Source organism: Martes martes (genome assembly GCF_963455335.1).
Source record: "Martes martes genome assembly, chromosome: 14".
NCBI classification, from domain to species: Eukaryota; Metazoa; Chordata; class Mammalia; order Carnivora; family Mustelidae; genus Martes; species Martes martes.
This window is the reverse complement of record NC_137902.1, coordinates 14259759-14280585: the sequence shown is the minus strand read 5'-3', so window position 1 is coordinate 14280585 and position 20827 is coordinate 14259759. Positions and strand designations below refer to the sequence as shown.

At 40.6% G+C, this 20827-nt stretch overlaps 1 protein-coding gene across 1 annotated transcript in view; it reads right to left on the bottom strand.

Annotated features, from left to right (window-relative positions):
* The window catches only part of GFRA1 (GDNF family receptor alpha 1), a 209836-nt gene that overhangs the window by 61153 nt on the left and 127856 nt on the right, over positions 1-20827 (bottom strand). The window lies entirely within an intron of this gene.

The following is a 20827-nucleotide window of genomic DNA, read 5'->3' as shown; positions in this document are numbered from 1 at the left end:
GGTAAACTGAAATTAGGATAAAAGAAAATGGCAACAAATTATATACTTGTTCATTATACAGTATATAAAATGATATGCTGAATGTAACTATAATTGCCATGCAATCCTCCAGGAATATAATTATGTAATAAATGCATATAGTACATGCTAATTACTATATGATTACAGAGTAATTACATGGTTATTTGAGCCCAGAAGACAAAATATGACGCCAGCTCTCTAAACAGGAAGAAGTAACTACAGCGAACTTGCGTTTAAGTTCTAGCTCACAGGCCATTGGAAGAAAACCAGAATACATTACGTGAAAATTTGCAAACCTCAATTACCACTTAACTTGCCACATACAAAATGTGGGATCCATGAGTATTGAGGGCTGCAAACTAGAAAAATTCAGCTAGGATTCTGGATAGGATTTCAATGGGCTTATAAACTATAGGCGTCAGGAATCTCACAAAACATATGTTGCCTTCTACCCAAGCTCTCTGTGCTCGTGCTCAGAGAAAACAGGGCTGTCCACTGCCATGCTGCCCACTGTGTGGCCTGGGGAGAGAGCATAGGGGAAGCAGGGCCCACTGCAGTAGCCAAGCGGACTGGCGGACAGGACCAGGCCCAATGCCACAAGTTAAAAGATGAGCAGACAAGGGAAATGTAGCTTGACACCATGATACAGGTGTTTTCACAGGAGGAAAGTGATGGAAAAATCTTCTAGGGCCTGGTTATAAGGTGATCCATGGAGAACTGATCATTACGTGTAGCAGTGACCTCTGGAGACAACAAAGAGGTAGAAGACAACCTCACTCAGTTGTGAGAATTGTCCTCCCCACACCCTTCCACTAAGTTCCTGCTCAGGCCTCAGCCCCTGCTTTGGTTCTGAAACTCCCTTTCATTCTCCTTGTGCCCTGGTCAATGGGGGCCATTTGGGAAATTACAAGAGGCTAGAAAACTGATAAGAGAGGAGAAAGGGTCCAAGTGGGTTGGGTGGGTCTGAAAGACAGGGCAGTGCACTTAGTGTACATTCAAAGGGCACATGGAACATTCTCTAACCTTAAACAAAGAAGGAAATCCTGCCAGCAGTGTAACAACAAGGATGAACCGTGAGGACATTACGTTAAATGAAATAAACCAGTCATAAGAGGCCAAATACCATATGATTCCACTTACAGGAGGTTCCTAAAACACTCAAGCTCAGAGAAACAGAGAGTACAATGCTAATGGCCAGGGGCTTGAGGAGGGGGAAATGGGGAGTTTCTATTCAAGGGGCATCAAGTTTTAGTTATGCAAGATGAGTAAGTTCTAGAAGTCTGCCATCCAACATCATGCCTACCGCCAGTGGTGCTGTATTGCACACTTAAAAATCTGTTGAGAGGGTAAGTCTCATGTTAAATCTTCTCACTACAATTTTTTTCTTAAATGTAAGTAAGTGAAGGGCACACAAAGAGACTCTACATTTCAGGGAGCGAAAAAGACTCCCTGTTTCATGATGGTGTGTCTTTCTTTAAGAAAGCCCAGTATGCAAAAATCTGAAATCACCCGATTATACCCTGGCACCACGAGCAGTACCCTCGTATGCTTTAGGTTCATGTTTCTGCGATGCTATCTGAATCCAACAATTTAATGTGAAGGCAATAAACAAGACATTCAGCCCTTCTTGGGTAAGCGGGACAAGAAGCCAGCGGCTGCACAGAGATCCCTGCTGGTTTAACAAGCACACCTGGTACATTTTCTCCATCACAACCTTCCCAGATCAGCTTCTCTCTGGCTCCTTTGTTTTCACACTCAAGCTCCTCTGCACTCAAGAAATGAAATATGCACCATGTGCTCAGACGGGATCACCAGGACCTACAGGCCTTGGTAACCCTTCCAGTCTTTTCCTCTTTTGAGATTTTTAATGTTGTGCTGTTGGGCCCATCAACAACAGTGGTTTATATTCTCGAAGGTCCAGAGTTCCACAGAAGATTTCTAAAGTATCCATTTTTCATGAGAGTCTAAAATAAATTAATACAACCGAAGACCAAATTCTGGACCATCTGGATTAGGCCCCGAAGGTGAGATACGGGAACATAATTTTACTACCTGCATTTACACTTGTCCTGGCATTGAATGGTGCTTTACAATCTCTAGCTAAAAAGGAAAGAATAGAGGCGCAGAGGTGCACCTAACATCTAAATGACATGGCCAGTGATACAGGAACAAACAGTTGACAGAAGTTCAGATGGAGGAAAATGGCGGAAGAATTAAGTCAACCCATGACAGCCAGTAACACAGGCCTGCTCAACTCCAGACAACTCAGGCTGACACAGGGGCATCCCAACTGGAAGCGACGATTTAGCTTCAACAAAATGGTATTTTACCCCTTATATTAATGTCATTAACTTGCATTTCATTGTTTACAAAGTTCTGTTCATATTTAATTTGTGTGTATTGTTTTTAGAGTTGTGTAAAATTACAAAATAAAAGTTTATAGTTCTATGTTCATAAGCGTCAAAATTATAGTAAAAATAGTAAAACTCAACACATGAGGTCCAGGAAATTTATTTTTCTCTCTTAAAGTAGTCTGTATAATATATAAGTTTTTAAAAAAATTGGTCTGGAGAGAGGCTTCTTGACATGGGTCTTGGCAATGAAATTTTGGATATGACACAAGCAACAACATCAAAAATAAACAAAGAGGATGACATCAAACTTAAAAGCTTCTGCACAGCAAAGGAAACCATTAATACCATGAAAAGGCAGGCTGTGAAATGGGAGAAAATATTTGCAAATCATATATCTGATGGGGGTTAATATCCAAAATGTATGAATAACTCATACAACTCAGTAACAAAGTAATAATGATGATAATAATAATAAGAAGAATAATTCCATTTTAAAATGAGCAAAAAACCTAAATAAACATTTTGCCAAAGGAGATATTACGATGACCAACAGGTACTTGAGAAGATGCTCAGCATCACTAATCATCAAGGAAATGGATATCAAAACCCCATTGAGCTATCAAAGCACACCTGTTAGAAGGGCTATGTCAAGCCAAGAAATAACAAATGATGCAGGGAAAAGGGAACCTTGGGCACTGCAGGTAGGATTGTAAACTGGCACAACCATTATGAAAGACAGTGTGGACTTTCTTTGAAAAATTAAAAATAAAACTATAATGTGATCCAGCAACTCCACTTCTAGGCATACATCTGAAGGAAACCAAATCACTATGTCAGAGATATCTGAACCCCTATTTTCACTGCAATGTTATTCACAATAGCCACAACATGGAAACAACTGAAGTGTTTGTCAGTAGATAAATAGGTAAAGAAAACATGGTGTATATACACACAATGGAATAATATCCAGCTGTAAAAAAGGAAATCCTGCCATGATAAGTAACAAAAGTCAGATAAAGACAAACACAGTATGATCTCACTTTTATGTGGCATCGAAACACACACACACACACACCATCAAAAAAACCAAACTCATAGGGAAAAAAAAAAAAAAAAAGATCAGCTTTGTAGTCACCAGAGGCAGGGGAAGGTGAACTGAATGAAGGTAGCTGAAAGGTACAGACGCTGAGTTATAAGATACATATGTAATGGAAAATGTCATGTACAACATGATGACTGTAGTTAACAATGTTCCATGGTATATCTGAAAATTGCTAAGAAAGTAAATCCTAAAAGTTCTCATCAAACACACAAAGACAATTTTTTCTTTTTCTGTGTGTGTATCTATAGGAGGTAACAGATGTTAACTAAACTTGTGATTATCATTTTGCAATATACATAAGTCAAGTCATTATGCCATACATTTCAAACTTATACAGAGCTGTCTGTTAATTATATCTTACGGAAATTAAAAGAAAAACATTGGTCTAGTGTATTCCTGCTTTATTACAATAATGTCAGCTTCCTTTTTAAAGTTGGTAAAACTACGTACACCACTATTTTTTTCTTCTTAATGTTATCAAAAAGAAAAGCTGTATCTTAAAGTAAAAGCTCTGTACAAAGTGGGAATAGAATGAATTATTTTATGTACAAACCAACCGCTTAAATTTTACTTCATTTAGCAAACTCACTTTCAGCTGATTCAGTTTTCATCAATACATAACCCAGCCAGAGAACCATCTCTTTACCATTATTTCAGAGCCTGTGACAAATTCCAGAATGCACAACCTGGAACATTCAGAGAAGCAAAAAAAAAACCCCAAAACAAGTGAATTCATGTCTTGCGCACAGGTCAATGTGTGACTGGCTTTTTGTTTCTGATTCTCATTCACACAAAATATTTTCATGACCCTTTTTCCAACCTTTTATGTGAGGCCAGTCTTACCCAAAAAGCAGAACCTGATGAAGACAAAAGAAGAAAACTGCAGACTAATATTCCTTACGTAGATTCAAAAAGTTCAGTAGATAGCATTTAGCAATATGTTAAAAGGATAATGTACCAAGATCAACTTGGGTTTATCCCAGAATGTGAGGCTGGTTTAATATTTAAAAATTAACATAATTTACCATATTAACTAACAGGAAGAAAACCATATGGCTGTTTAAGTGGACAAAGAAAAAGTGTTCAATGAATTTCAGCACTCCTTCCACAATAAAAAATGCTCAGCAATCTAAGAATAGTAGAAAACCTTAATCTGATTAAGGGCATTTATGAAAAACCTACAAATAAAAATCATATTAATAGTGAAATATTGACTTTTCCCCTATAATGTTAGAAACAAATGAAGGATATTCACTCTTACCACCTGTAGTCAACACTGTTGGACTAGGACTAGAGGTCCTAGCCATTGCAATAAAGCAATGAAAAGAAATAAAAGGTGTAGAAATTGGAAAGGATGACATTTCTATTTGCAGATGACTTGGAAAATCCTAAATAATTTACAAAACAACTATTAGAATCGGTAAGTGTATTTATCAAAGTCAAAGGATATAAAATTATATATAATAATCAGTTGCATTTTTTAAACTATTAACAAAATTTAAGGAAATAAAATTTAAAAAACATAATTTCATTTGTAAGAGAACCAAAAAAGGAGTCCTTAAAAATGAACAAAAGACATGCAAGATCTCTACACTGAAAACTAAAAAGCACTGCTGAGAAAATTAAGGAAGACCTAAATAAATGGAAATAGATACCATGTTCATGGATCAGAGAACTCAGTATCATTAAGATACCAGTTATCTTCAAATCGTAATATGTTTTGACATAGGCAAGTAGATTCTAAAATTTATATGGAAATGTCAATGACATAGCATAGTCAAAACAATCTGAAGAACAACACAGTTGAAGGAGTTCATACTGATCTCAAGATTTACCACAAAGCTGTACGTTTCAAGACAGTGGGGTACAACACAGGCATAGACAAGTCAATAAATGGAACATAAAACAGAACTTGGCTTAAATACACCCACACACCTAGAGTTATTTGATTTTTGACAAAGTCACTAAAAAATATCTAACAGAGAAGTTCTCTTCAACAAACAGTATTAGAATAACTAAAAATCAATGTAAAAAAACAAAAACAAAACCCCTTATGTCACACCATACATAAAAATTAATACAAGATGGATCACAGACTTAAACCTAAAAGTCAAAATCACAATTTTTTTTATTAAAAATAAAAAGATAATATTGGAAGTAGGCAAAGGCTTCTTAGAGAGGACCACAGAAAGCCATAACATAAAAGAAGAAAATTGGTATGTGAGATTCCAGTAAAATTAAAAAGCTCAGCTCATCAAAAGACAGTAATAAAAAATGAAGAAGAGGAACAGACAAATCACAGACTAGAAGAAAGTAACTGCAAAACACTATCTGACAAAGGACCAGTATCTAAAACATATGCAGAATACCCAGGACTTAACAATAAGAAACAATCCAATTGAAAAGTGGGTGAAACACGTGAGCAGACGCTCCACAAAAGAAGATATATGACTGGCCAATAAGCACATGAAAAGCACTCAGGATCACTAGTTACCAGGCAAATAAATGGAAAAGAAAACCACAATAAGATGCTATACACCCACCACAGTGGTTAAAATTAGTCTGACAACCCCAAATATTTTCAAAGATGTTGAGCTTCTCCAATGTTGGTAGGAGTGTAAAAACAGTCCAATAATTTTGGGAAGATACTGGGCAGGTTTTTAATAAAAGGAAGCATACCACTATCCCATAACCCAGCATTTCCACTTCTAGGTATTTATCCAAGAGACATGGGAATATATGTCCATAAAAAGGGATAAGAGTACAATTACACTATATTGATATAATCAAAACTAGAAAAACAGCTCACGTATCCATTAATAGGAAAACAGCTACACAAGCTGTGGTCTATTTGTGCAGTGGAATACCACTCAGAAATAAGAACTCATGCACTATGGGATACACACAATAGCATGGATACATCTTTAAAAAAAACTATGCTGAAGGAAAAAACAAAAGTCTTAGACAAAGAGTACACTGAATGAGTCTATATATGTTAACTTCTGGAGCAGACAAACCCAATTTATGATTAAAAACATCAGAGGAGTGGTTGCTTCTAGAGGTTGGAGGTGGGAATTGGCTGGGAAGGGGCAAGAGGGAACTTTCTAGAGTGACAGTAACTTCTATCCTGATAGAAGTTCGAGTCAATGCCCACAGAATGGTACACTTAAGGTTTGTACCTATATAAATTTTACCTCAAAAGGAATAAAAATTAAGCAAGTATTAAGAACTGGTCACTAACAGGTATGCTAAAGCATGTAGGGAAAATATATTGATATCTGCATTTTTAAAATGTAGTGATAGTTGGAAAGAAGGATGGATAGATGGATACTTATAAAGCAACTGTATTCTAATTTAATGATGGTTTCTAGATGGGTTAACTGTAGAAATTTTTCCACACGTTTGAAAACATTCAAATAAACAACTGGAAAAAAAAAAGCCCCAATCGATATAAACCCTATTACAATAAAAGTTTATTTTAACATGCACAGAATATAGAAAGCAACTCTTAGCACGCATTAGCCTCCTTTCCCGGTTAAACACTCCTGAAATCATAGGAGACGTAAATGAGAGTTGAGTTTTCACTTGGTAAGAAGATTGATTCCCGTATCTATTTGACAGACACCCCCCCCCCCCCCCCCCCCGTGCATGCACAAAATGCTACGTTGATGACTCGAGAGCAGAGAGGGAGGAACATGCAGGATGATTCCATTTAGGCTGCTTGAGTCACACCCAATTCACCATCAGCTCACACCGCGCAGGGAGCAGGAGCGCGCCTGTGTTTTATGGGCTGGGCACACGCGCCTCCTCGCCTGCGCGGGAAGGCTTCCGGACAGCTTTGCCATAACTCTGAGTGCCATCCTCTCCACAGCTCATTTTAGAGCTCGGCACTAAAATGCTGCTTTCCCCTCCTCCCTCCGTCTCTAATCTCTCCCTCCATCTGCTGTTATTCATTCTTTAACTTGGTAGAATGTCTGGGATGCTGCCTGAATGGGAAGTATTCTCAGAATGAAGGCTGTTTACTAGAAATCCTTTTTTCTTGTGGGAGGACGTGTGTGTGGGGGCTGTGGAGGCTGAGAAGCTCCTCTTCCAGCATCAGCCTCACCCTGTGTTCTGGAGAATGCCATCGAACTGGCTTTTCCTTTCAAAGTTGGAGAAAACCATGCTGTTACTTTGCAGGTTACATACTGCTTTTCTCAATCATCATTCTGAGGCTCTTTGGCTGTGTTCACATCTGATGTGACTTATTTCCTGTTTTCTTGGGCACGGGAGATAAAACCTGCATAGCGATGGGAGGGCCAGCTCCCAGAACTGTGGAATAGAAAAGGGTCAGGTGTTGCTGAAAAAAACAATGAATTAATTAGGAGTCACGGATTTTAAATGTGGTCCAGTCATTCCAGTGTCTTCAAACAAGTCAGCTTTCCCCTGGTGGACCTCAGTTTCCCCATTTGTGAGATGATATATCAAAGGTCCCTTTGTGCCTCAAGGTTCTTTGATTTGATGGTTATAATTTAAGAAATACCTTTTCTGATTACGACATCAAGTATTTAGGATAAAACTTGAAGATGAGGAACACAACGTAAAACAAAAACAAAAACAAAAACAAAAACAAAAACAAAAACCTGGTGCTCGAAAGTGCAGGGCTCTTGGCTATGTGCTGTTTCAAAGAGGACATGGACCAACGTTTCCAACCCTGACCTACAGGCAGAGCAAATGTAAAACATCCCTCCAACGCTGGGAGACATGGAAGTGTCAGGCATGAATTATGCACCAGAAGAAGCTTTCACATTCTAAATTCCTTTGGAGCAAGGAACTGCCTTTATCCCAAGTACAATCCTCACACTGTCCCCAATCAAAGAGGCTATCACTGTGGCCACAGCCCCTCATTACTTACACTTAGATTTACACTTAGAAAATGCCACCGTTATTGGCAGATGCTGGAGCTAGCTAACCAGTCAAAATGATTCAGGAGGAAACACAGATGGAAGCAACTAGAAATCCATTGCTGTAGATTATGAGGAGGAATAAAACAGTAAATATATTAAAATCTGCATGGCCTGCATGAAGATGTGGGTTATTAAGAAGAAGGTTCACAAGATACATGGAAAGAACGTTGTTTATGAATGCCTGCCAATTTCTGGGAATCTTTCTGTCTTTCTTTTTTTGGGCTGCAGAAGCAAATTCACAACCGGTTTCTTCTTTCTTTCTGACGTGATTAATTACCATGTTAACATAACTAGTGTTCTTCTTCTAATAGGATCCCTCTCACGTGTTATTCCAGCAAATAAACAAATGGGCAAAAGCTTCAAGATCTTCACAGAGTAGAACAGGCTTTTCTGGAAGCTTACATTTACAGTCTGGTCTTCTGATATCCACGTGCGTCAGATGGCAAATCCGATCATACAGGTTGCGACCCTCGCAATCGATCCTTCAAGAGCTTGGCCTTTTCCAGCTGGGGTGCTAAAGATTACATTTAAAACACACATGTTGCCTCTTTGGAGCCCATTTTGTCATTCATACACCGTTCCAGGCATATTGTATTACACAATGATGGATTTCCTCCTCACTCGATTTTTTTCCCTACGTTACACAACTATACCGAACCTCGAGCCATGCCCACGTTGTCTCTGGGGTTCACAGTGACTGAATTATGCCGAAGACTTGTGAATTGGGAAAGAATTCTTGTGTCTGATGAAGATCGGGCCCAAAGTGAGCCACCAGTCATGGGCTCACCCAGTGCTCACTCACCCCAAGCTCACCCTTATCTAGCCTCCATTTTCATAATGCGCAACCTGGGGTCCACCACCCTCATCTGTACCTAAAAAAAAATCAGATGCCTCCTGTAAGTGGTATGCAAGGCGCATGCTTGCTGCTGCTAGATGATGAATAGTGCTGTCTCAGCAAATGGGATCATTACATTTTTAATTAACCTTTCCAACCTCCTCCACCTTTTCCTTTTGTTATACATCGGATCTCTGAAGTTTTCTCTTGTTTATATTCAACTAGGTTTGAAATACAGGGATGAGAAATGATAGCAGGTGACGCAGGAGGGGTTGCCCAGGTGAGACGGCTCGCGAGGTGCGGTGCCTTATGGTACGCGGAACATGGGGACAGGCGCTCCGAACTCGGTGGCTGGGTTCCCACCTAATTTTTGTTTTGGCAGCTTCGTGTTATTTAATGGCCTTGGCTACCAGGAAACTGGCTTTTTAAAATCTCTTTCAACCTGATTATAATTACGGTGTATAAATCATACAATGATCGATTATAAAAATCTCGGGTTCATAAATATTTAACTTAGCATTTAAATCCACACTGCAGGAGTGCATGAAATTTCTGAGCCCATCTCTCTGCAAACAACTGCTTTATTACAGTTCCAATGCCAATTACTGAAAGCTGAACCAAGTTTGTCTTGCGGCACACTCAGGCACATATCTGAGCACCACGGCTCTCTGCGTATTAAGATGGCACGGTTTCGTTATTTCTAAAATATGCATGCCTCTCATTAAAAAGATATTCTGCAAAGTCTTCTAGCATCATCTTTTAATTCCTCAAGTATGGAGAGACACAATTATGATATTACACATAAAAACACTCATTAAAATATATTTTATCTAATGTAAGATTGATTCTGAGATAATTGAGGTCAGATTTGTTTGGAAAATGTATTGTGACATGCGCAGACTCTGATGCAAAGAGGAAATGATCTTCTCCAAGGATGCGAGCAAAACAGCTAAATATTTTTCAGCAAAATCATAAAGCCATAATTGGATTTCAATTTAGTAATAGTCGGCCCAAGACAGGCCATTTTTAATAATCTAATTATGTGTTCAGGGCCTACCCCAGAACTCAACGATGGCTTCAGAACTATTAATTGTACTCAATCCTGTTGCATCTTCAACCATGAAATTTGCTATTACATGTAGGACTGGCTCCCAGTTATGAGTATTTTTTTTTCCAATCTCAGATAATCTTTAAAACAACCCCCCAAAATGTCTTCTCCTTTCATTTTCTAAAAGTGAACTATTTTAATGCCTTTCTCTGGACCAGAAACCTTGAACCCAAGGAGCTCAGATGCATGGTCCTTCTACAGAAAAAAAATTCACAATGAGATCTACAAAAATCTTCCCTATTTTAATGAAGACACAGACAACAGCCCTTTGCTTTTGTCTGATTTTCATTAATTAAAGGTATTTAATTGCTAACATCTCATTAGCAGTAAAATTAATGAGTACTTCAACTACAGAAAAAGATCTGCATGATAATGTAAACCCAATTCATTTTATGAGTACAAACTGTAGCTCTACTAATATTTAGGCTGTGCAAACTCCAGTGATATTTAGCCATTTCAACAGTAAAAGGCTAAACACACCTTCAAAACCAGTGCTACTTCTCTCCAGAGAAAAACACTGGATGTGGGCCAAGCAGGTAACAAAGAATCTAGCTCCCTCTGCCCTCTTCCACTAACATATCATCTCAGAGAGGACTAATTAGAAGGCAAATACACAGTGGTTTGTTTTCACTAATTGTCTAAGTTACTGTTAAATAAAAAGGTAGCCTGAAAACAATTTGCCCAAACTTTTAAACTGGCATACTCAAATTTAGAAACTTCTAAGTGTGTGCCAGGCAAAGTAATCGCTCTGGGAAGCTGGACTCTTATCTCAAGGAGGCTGCCAGCGCTCCAGACATTTCTTGAAACTCTTCCCTAGGAGCCTGAGGCATGTTCTTCGCAATACTCTGAGCAACAACAAATCTCGGCATCGGGGACGGATTTTAAAAACCAAATGTCACTTAGCACCGAATGTGGTAATGTAGCAGGCAGGAATGCTGGGCAATGCTCATGGGGAGCAAATACGTGATAAATACACGTAAGGATTTTTTTTCCCTTTGGGTGACTTACCGATCATGTCTGACAACGATCCGTGAAGTGGGTCTTCTTGAGAAGGTGTTGAGCCAGTGATAGCATGGGATTAAGTGTTTTGCTTCTCAAGGTGAACCCTGTGAAGGATGTTGGTCATTTGGATGTGTGCGTTTTTGGTAGGCTCGTTAGCCACAGTCACGCTGTGCATCTGCTGTGTTTCTCCAAGGAGCTGGAGCAAAAGAATGCCACCAGAAGGCAGGCCAGTGGCTCGAATGTTACTTCCACTACACAGTCTACGGAAATGGTTCTGGCCTCTGCTGTACACAAAGAGAAGGGAAAGTATGCATTCTAAAGCCAAAGCATCGGCCAAAACGATGAAGAATGAAGAAGCTGACGATCCTATTAAGTAGCCTGAACGATGCTGAGATAATAATGAATCACTGATGATGTTGGCAGTTGTCAGGACCCTCGCTGTGCGGGATTTCAGCAAAGATAAGCTAAATATCAGGTCTTTATTTTTAGTTAAGGAGCATAAAATTCAATGCCTTTCCTCCCACGAGCCTATTTACATACCTGCTGTGCTACCTATTTGCCTTCACCTGCTTCCCAATTAATACCCCATTAAGCCGCTCCACCTGTGGTGGCTTTTTCCTTCACTACAGCCCAGCAAACATCACTCATCTGCTACGGCTCAATTGTTTCTTTGGGGAAGAGAAACAAAAGCTGCATGAATAATAATGGCAGGACTTTTACAGAGTTTCCAGAGTGTGCTTCCTCAAAAGACAGAAGCCAGGGCAGCATGGCTAGAACTGAGTGTAGCCACATTCCGGAAGACGACAGACAAAGGAATGTCCATCTTCGTTCGTCAGATCTGTGAAACTGGATTCTACATATTCAGGTGGGGTTTTTTTCCCCCCCTTAGATTTTATCTATTTATTTGACAGACAGAGATCACAAGTAGGCAGAGAGGCAGGCAGAGAGAGAGAGAGAGGGAGAAGCAGGCTTCCCGCTGAGCAGAGAGCCCGATGCGGGGCTTGATCCCAGGACCCTGAGATCATGACCTGAGCTGAGGGCAGAGGCTTTAACCCACGGAGCCACCCAGATGCCCCTCTACACATACAGTTTTAATGATTTTTGTTTCATTCAAGACGGTGTTTCATGTCAAGTCGGGTTAGTGTTTTGTTTGGTGAAGGGTGCTCAGGCAACTTATTTTAATTAAGATTAGCACATTGTTTCTCTTTGATGCAAAGAGATTTTAAGCGTTTCAAGAGTTGGTTCCTTCAAGTAGTGACCAAACCTAGGGGGCGTCAGATTCCCCTAGAGAACAAAGTTTCCAGCACAGATTCCCGGGTCCTGTCCCCAAGCCATCAGAATCTGTGTTTTCACAAAGAACCCAGGTTCTTCTGATGATCAGACTTGGAATTCAGTGACTTTCAGTGAGCAAAATCTTTCGTACTTACAACCCATCTGTACCCTCCACTTAGTGTCCTAGTAAATCCCGGCTTTCTGGTTGGTTCTGGTCAGTTTCAGGAACGGAGTCCCTAAGAGGTGCCTTCTCGTGAGTCGCTCTTTGGGGCTCCCTTCCACGAAGATCCAGTTGACAAGAGGGTTTTTCTTGCCCACGTTCCCCGTGTAACTTCAGAATCAAGCCCAGGCTGGATTTAGCGGGCGGCCCTGGCACAAATACTTCCAAGATGGGCTAAAACAAAGCCTCCTCCCCCCACCCCTCATCGCCTCCCATGAGCTGCAGGGGAAGCAGGCAGCAGAACACGCATGTGTGCGTCCACCTACATGCCTCAGTGAACCTCTGTGTTTTATCTTAACGTTATGCGGCAAGTGTTCCTGCTCGTTTCATTTCTAGCTTTAAATTGGTTCCAAATGCATTCACACATTTACCCTTCTGAGCCTCAGTGTAACTCCTGTTAGATCCCCATTTGAAGAACTACACTAGTTAGCTCAAGGATTAAGTCTAAACCCTGGCACTTTTTCCATTAAAATTCCTTACTCAGGACCTCCGTGGTGTCTCTGCAACTTAATCTGCCGCTCTGTCTCCTGTAGGAATTGCAAAGTAAATACAGCTATATCTGGGTGGTGTTCCCTGGGCACCAAGCCACCTCGCCCTGGGAGGCGCTCGCCCGCCTGGCTCCTGTCCATGGGATGCGAGTGTGTGGAGGCAGGTGGTGGCAGGTGGGAAACCCAGCGCACTCAGGCTGTGTCTGGAACAACTTTTCTCAGTGTCTCACACAAGCATATCTGCTGTGGAGTTGTCTCTCTAATGTGGACACATAAATTAAAAAGCCTGGGCTTCAGTGAGAGCAACCCCAGCTTCTAGAGCCCTGTGTTTCCGCTTAGCTATTTGCTTAGTCAAGACAGGTACAGGAAGGGGCGCCTGGGTGGCTCAGTCATTAAGTGTCTGCCTTCAGCTCAGGCCATGATCCTGGAGTCCTGGGATTGAGCCTCGTATCGGGCTCCCTGCTCAACAGAAAGGCTGCTGCTTCTCTCTCCCCCTCTCCCCCTGCCTGTATTCCCTCTCAGACTGTCTCTCGCTCTCCCTGTGTCAAATAAATAAATAAAATCTTAAAAATTAAAGAAAAAAAGACAGGTATACATTAGGCAAAATGCACCTGTTCCAATCCCAAAACTCGTGTAAGCCTCTACGTGTGCCTTCCCTGATAGAGATCTGGACTTTTACACCAGCTAGTTCTTGTGAGAAATGACCACTTAAAGAGTGGCAAGGCTGAAGCTGGATATGAGTGTTGGAGTCAAGATGATCTTATGCCTAGAGAGATCAGAATGACATCCAGCACAACTGTGGCTGTACAGGCCAGCTGCTACTGCGGCTCTCAACACCCCCGGATATGCCAGAGGTAGGGGGTCACCCTTTCGTTTGGGCATTCAGGGACAAGAGACGTGAGGAAGACCAGCCTCACCATGGCCAGCCATGCTGCCCTTCAGCAGGCAAGGAATGGAAGGATGAAGAGTCAGTGAACTTCTGCCCTACAGGAGGATGGTCTGGGTCCCCGATACCCCTGCACTGATAGAAGAGACTCTGTATTGCAGAAAATCCTGTTTTGTTTTTATTTTTGTTGGGCCCAGACTCAACACCCTGGAGGCAAGACCTGAGCTGGAATCAAGAGTCAGGTGCTTAACTGACTAAGCCACTCACGCACCCCAGAAAAATCCTGTTTTACCATCCAGGAAGAACCACGCCAGACCTTGAATCTTTGTGATTTAGCTTTCTTACTACAATAGCACCAAACACAGGTATGAGCCTTTGTACCTTTGGCCTTAAAAATAGAATAATGGCTCCTGAGAATTTCCCCTGATGTTTCTAGAGCTGCTCCCATTATCAGAAATGATCAGACAGACTCCTCCCTGTGGCATTAGCTAATGAACTGAGTCAAGAGAGCTGAGAAAGTGCCTAAAGTGTAAAATATGGTAGAACTAGGGTTCCCAAGATAGAAGCATGAAGGCTGAAATGGAGACTGGTCTGACTCAGTAAGAAAGCTGGCATTCCCAGGACTAGCTAGTGCCCTCCAAGAAGTTCTTGGGGAAAAAAAAACAAGACAAAACAAAATGGAAGTCCAGTTGGCCATTTGCTGGGGAACAAGGTTTTCCCAGTTTCTATTTTAGTTATTAGGTGTGACAGATGGTCTTCAATATTAGATTTAAGAGCTGTTTGTTTTAACTGAAAGGAGATCCCTCCCCTATGAGCTCCCCCAGGATTTCACATAAGAAGTTCTGTTCGCTATTTTAAGTGGGACCATTTTTAGTGATGTTTGGGGGTTGCAGTGGTGGTTTATGCAGTTCAGAGATTTGGCTTAGGAATACATTTGTAAAAAGAAGCAAAAATTAAATATATCTTCCAGAAAGATAGGTCAAATAGTATAATAACAGAGAACCAAAGCTTTAGAAGTTTAACTTATGCCCTGAAAATTGGGAACTCATTTCTAGTATGGTGTCTGCATGTTTAAAAAAAAAAAAAAAAGTGAAAGCTACTGTTTACATCTATTTCTTGATAACAGTAAGAGGTTCTCCTAGTGTGCCGAAGACTTCTTTAAATTACCAATAACTCAAGTGTTCTGCATTTGAGAAAGAATAAAAAGGAAATTATAAATGTGATCACAAACCTCACACAGTCTTCTAAGGAAAGGGATCACAATCATTTGGCTAAGACCCAACACTGCAAAGGGGGCAAAGGTATCCACAGGAGATTAGTGTGTCAGTAAATACATAAAGTACAGAAGTCCCACATATTTGACATTTGAAGAACAAAGCTATCCATCAATGTCCTGGCACAGATCGATCAAATAGAATGCTACTGTTGAAAACCTAATAGTACGATGGTAATAATGTAGCCATAAAACCTCTGGTCTGTAATTGACTGCTTCCACTTGAAGCTAACGTGTCTAAAACAGTGACTAATGTTCACCTAAAGATTTCACTTGTGTTGAATGACAATCAGTTACACCTGACACTAGTCTCAGTGGATGGTTTGTGCTGGATAATGGCTCAGGGACAGATGCCAAGGGGGTGCAGGGAGAGTACATCCCATACGAGCAACACAGGTATGGGATGTTGAAATATGGATCTCAGGTATGTTCCCTCCTGGCTGCCTCCTTTTCAAGGGCTGAAGCTGTCTCTCTCTGACAAAGTAATTAGAAATATATGAGGCTGTAGAGTCTAGTACCATTACAGAAAGTTCCTCAGGGCATCCGCGTCTTAGTTGTCGAGTTTTGTTTAGTGAGCATATTACTATAAATCACATTCCCAGATCCTAAGTGCTGATGCTCTCTCTCCTCGCAGTAAGACACTAGACCTGCAAAACCCATGGACAGGGGGCCAAAGGGTGGGGGCAGCATTTGCAAGACTTGACCTTCTCTTTTTTTTTTTTTTTTTTAAAGCTCCTACATGGTCTGAGTTCTGGATGCCAGTCTGGTGAACAGTTGGTTAGGTGGGTCTTCTTGGACAAGAGATGCAGCTGGACTGTGGACAGGGAGAAGCGAAAGTTTGAAAGGAAAGCTTACTGTTGTTGCTAGATGACAAAACAAAAGATTATTTAGCCCTCGCACAAACTCAAGAGTCTTCCGTCAGTATAAATGGCTGCCAAAGGGATCATTCATTGCGAGCCTTTGCCACAGCCAGACTGCTCGAGTTCAACGATGCCCAGACACACAGTAAGACCGTGAAAGGGCTGTGTCACACCTCTTCGTGTTCTCTTTTGTTTTTAATCTCCAGTGAGGTTTTACCTGCCCTACCTGAAAACCACGACCACTTCAGGAATGCTTCGTTTTCAAAGCATGAGAATTCCACCCTTCCTTTCAAGACGCACCCGTGAGGAGCCCTTGGCATCTTTCAGTTCATGGTCCTGAGTAAAAGCCCTTAATGTGTTGCATTCAAGTAAAAGGAGTCTTTCCTGGGTTTCATTGTGGCAAGACCTTTTCATGCCCCAAGATGGATTTGCACGTCTCAGCTATTCAGTTGGCCGGTAACTGTTGGCTACCAAAAGCAGAAATTTTTGTCTACATTGTGAAGCTCACTGTAACTAGAAATTTTAATTAATATGTCTGGTGGCTTCTAATGGACTTCGAGTATACATCAGATTGCTTTGTGCCCTTTGATATATACTTAAAGGTAATTGGGCAGTCTTACTGATGTATTTTTAAAGAGCAAAGTATTGATTAATAATGTTTCAGTATTAATATAACCACTTTGTGCAGATCAAGAAACATCAATAGTAGAAAACCCATATTTATCTACAAATTAACAACTCCATATAGATCTGTTACTTTAAACTAAATGGGGTGCATCCACTCATTACATTCCAACAGAATGAGACTCCTCATAACAAAGATTAAAGCTAGCGTCGGCCTTATTTTCCCACTGCATGAAATGAATGCTTTTCACCACTTCATGCCCCAGTGCAACAGAATAGCTACAGTAAAGCACACGATCGCTTCCCCTCTAACAGGCTGATATTTTTAATGCCTTCCTTGATGAAAACATTTCATACTTTGGAAGATTTAATTGCTGCCACTGCCGAGCAGAGTGAAATAAAAAATGATTGTACCACTCAAGATGGAGGTGGGGATGATCCTGGCTTTATTCCCGCTTAAAACCGGTTGTACGGTTCATATACTTGGAGTGTAAGTCCATTCAGACTGAATTACTGCAAAGAGGAAGTACTGCAGCATTTTGGCTTCTCTTGATGAGCCGGTTCCCGAGGCTGGGTTTTAGGACCCCGTGCCCAGCGCTTCTCCAACAAATGGGACCAATCTGTTCTCTTGTGTTTGCTTATATTTCTAAAACCTAAGAGTCCCAATGATTCTACTCAAGAAGTCGGCTGGAATAAAATTCTTCAGTTGTCTGTAGCAGAGCATGAAGGGTCCACTGACCTCCAGGCAGTTACTCTGTGTGGCCAAGACAGCATGCAAAATGGCAGCCATGGCGTTTCCATGACGAGGTCCCCAGGCCAAATTTCCGAAAGGCTCACTTTGCTCTGAGTTGATGACAAAATATCCATACATTGCCACTGCAACCTGAACATTATGTAGATTTAAAGAGAGAGGAAGAGGGAGCAGCTGGCAGGGCTCCCTGTCCTAGTCAAACTCCCCCTTCTCTCTTCTATCAGGAAAGTGGCCGGAAAAGCCACAACCAGGGAAATCCAGACTCAGAACTGAGGAGCCTCACCCAAGGAGATCACGTGACAAGATATCAGCACCCTCAGAAGACAGGAATATGAGATTCCAGGAACCCAGTCCCAGGCCCATGTGTCTCTCTCTGACGTGTTCTGACCTGCAAGTCCACTGGCTTTGTTCAAAGAGGTGTGTGGACCGAAATGTCATTGCTCTGTTTGGGAGAACCTCTGAACGGGGCGGGGGCGGGGGGGCTCTGAAGGACATTTCATTAAACCCGTGTTTGAGCAGATGAGTCTCCAGGTGGACCTGAATCCCACTCCCATTAGAGTGTGACTCAGGGGACGTGGGGTGGGACCCAGGAATCTGCATTTTAACACACTTCCCATGGGATTCTGCTAGACCACATTTTGAGAAATACTACACTGCTAAAAGAAATGGCTTCCTAGAAGACTGAATCTATTAATGAGATCAATTTTCCACAACCAGAAGTTTAACAAGCCCATAGTAATCTAAGCCATAATGGGGAATGGTACTCTTTAATAATTCTATCGGAATTCTATCACATAATTCATTGATTTGCTCACTCATTCATTCACAGCATTTGTGCTAGCATTTATAGTGTTCACTACAGGCTAAGCCATTTAAATTTTGCCTCTATTTTTCCAAGACCAATCTACCTATTTGCATTCAGTTCAAGTGAGTGGGTACTAACTAAACAAATGGGGTGGTATAAATGTGTTATTTACCTGTAAGGAATACAAACACCCCCCCCCCAAAAAAAACCAAGCATGTCAGCCGAGCAAAAAATAGCCCCTTCTTAAAAACTCAAGAAGCAAATATACCTAAGGAATAAAATACAGTTAGAGATATATATGAGAATTTGGCAGAAACTATCAGCTGGCAAATGATGAACTACTTAAAAATAGTCTTATGACAACTGGGTATCCCCTTGGAAAAAGATAAAATTAAATTTCTTAGACAACCATACAGAAAAATAAATTCTAAAGTGGATGAAAGAATTAAATGGGAAAAAACAAAATTTTAAAACTTTCCAGAAGGAAGCATGGGAGATTATCTTTATGACTTTGAGATAAGAAAGAAATTTTTTAAACAAGACACACATACTCCAAACATAAAGGAAAGATATAATAAATTAACTATGTTAAAATAAAGAATTTAGTACAGCCAAAACATTCCAAAAGCAAAGTACAAAGATAAGCCATAGACCAGGTTAAGATATTTAAGTTCACAAAGTGACAAAAGAATGATATCCAGAAATTACATGAACTCGTATGAATCAATACAGAAGAAGTATATGATGAGGGGATCAATAAAAGATTGTCAAGCATAAAAATATATTGCTGGGGGAGGGGAGTTGGGAGAGGGTAGTTGGGATATGAACATTGGGGAAGGTATGTGCTATGGTGAGTGCTGGGAAGTGTGTAAACCTGACGATTTACAGACCTGTACCCCTGGGGCAATAATACATTATATGTTAATAAAAATAATTAATAATAAAAAAGATTAAAAAATATATTGCATTAAGATAAATTCCGAGGATGGAAAAGAACAGAATTTCAAGGTCAAAGGGCAAAAAGAATGATATAAACTTTCTATTAAGAAAAATCTTAGGGGTGCCTGGGTGGCTCAGTGGGTTAAAGCTTCTGCCTTTGACTCAGGTCATGATCCCAGGGTCCTGGGATCGAGCCCCACATCGGGCTCTCTGCTCAGCGGGGCGCCTGCTTCCTTCCCTTCCTCTCTCTCTCTGCCTGCCTCTCTGCCTACTTGTGATCTCTGTCTGTCAAATAAATAAATAAAATCTTTAAAAAAAAAGAAAAAAGAAAAATCTTAGCAGTGTATTATTTAAATGGTGCTAGTGAGAATCAAATCATTACACTATTTTCATTTTATCGAACTCTTTGAAAAAAGTGCTCTTAATTTTATCGTTAAATACCTGTATTACAATATTACATGAATTAAACCCCTTCCAACTACATGAAGTTAAGTGGAAATATTTTATATTTCTATTTAACAATGAGGAGGCTCACAGTTTTCTAAGATTGTTCTGGGGGTATCTGAGCAAAAGCACTTGAGGACCACAGCTACAGAGAACCTACGAGACATATAAATAAACACAAGATTCTTCATTATTCATTTCTTACTTCCAATTAGCCATTATTACTACCCAAATGCCCACTGACAGAAGACAGGATAAATGAATTCTGAGACAGTCACATACTATAAATGGCAACGAAAATGAATAAACAAGAGCTGTGTGCATCCAGATGGATAAAGCTCAAAAGAATGTCTGAGAACAAGGCAAGTTGTAAGAGTCTAGGGTATGAAGTAGTAAAAATTACATAAAGAATATATACCTAAAAACCAATTGTGTGCACATAGACACACCCATATCTATGTATATATGCATGCATGTAGTGAAGATAAAAAAAAATGCAAGAGAATGACAAACACCAAGCCAAGATGGGACCAAATCCAGCATCTGATCAGATCCCAGTCAGGAGGCTCTCTTTAAGAAGAAGAATACAGAGTTTTGAACAAAAATTGATGTGGATATTATTGTATATGCTACATCGTCAAGTATATTCTGGACAGGAGAGCACTTGAGCCGGTATTGATAAGAATAAGATCATGTATTTATTTGAGGGGTTGCATGGTTTGCCATGTTTCCCCTGGACTAACTCCGGGCTCCATACATTGTATGCTTTGTTTCTCCTCTCACGAGTAGGCACCACAGGACACATTCATTTTGCTCTATGACCTCTGGTCCTGTGCGTTCGTGTCGTGCCACATTGCTCGCGAGTGGTCAGCTGGAACATTCCAGAAGCTATGCCAC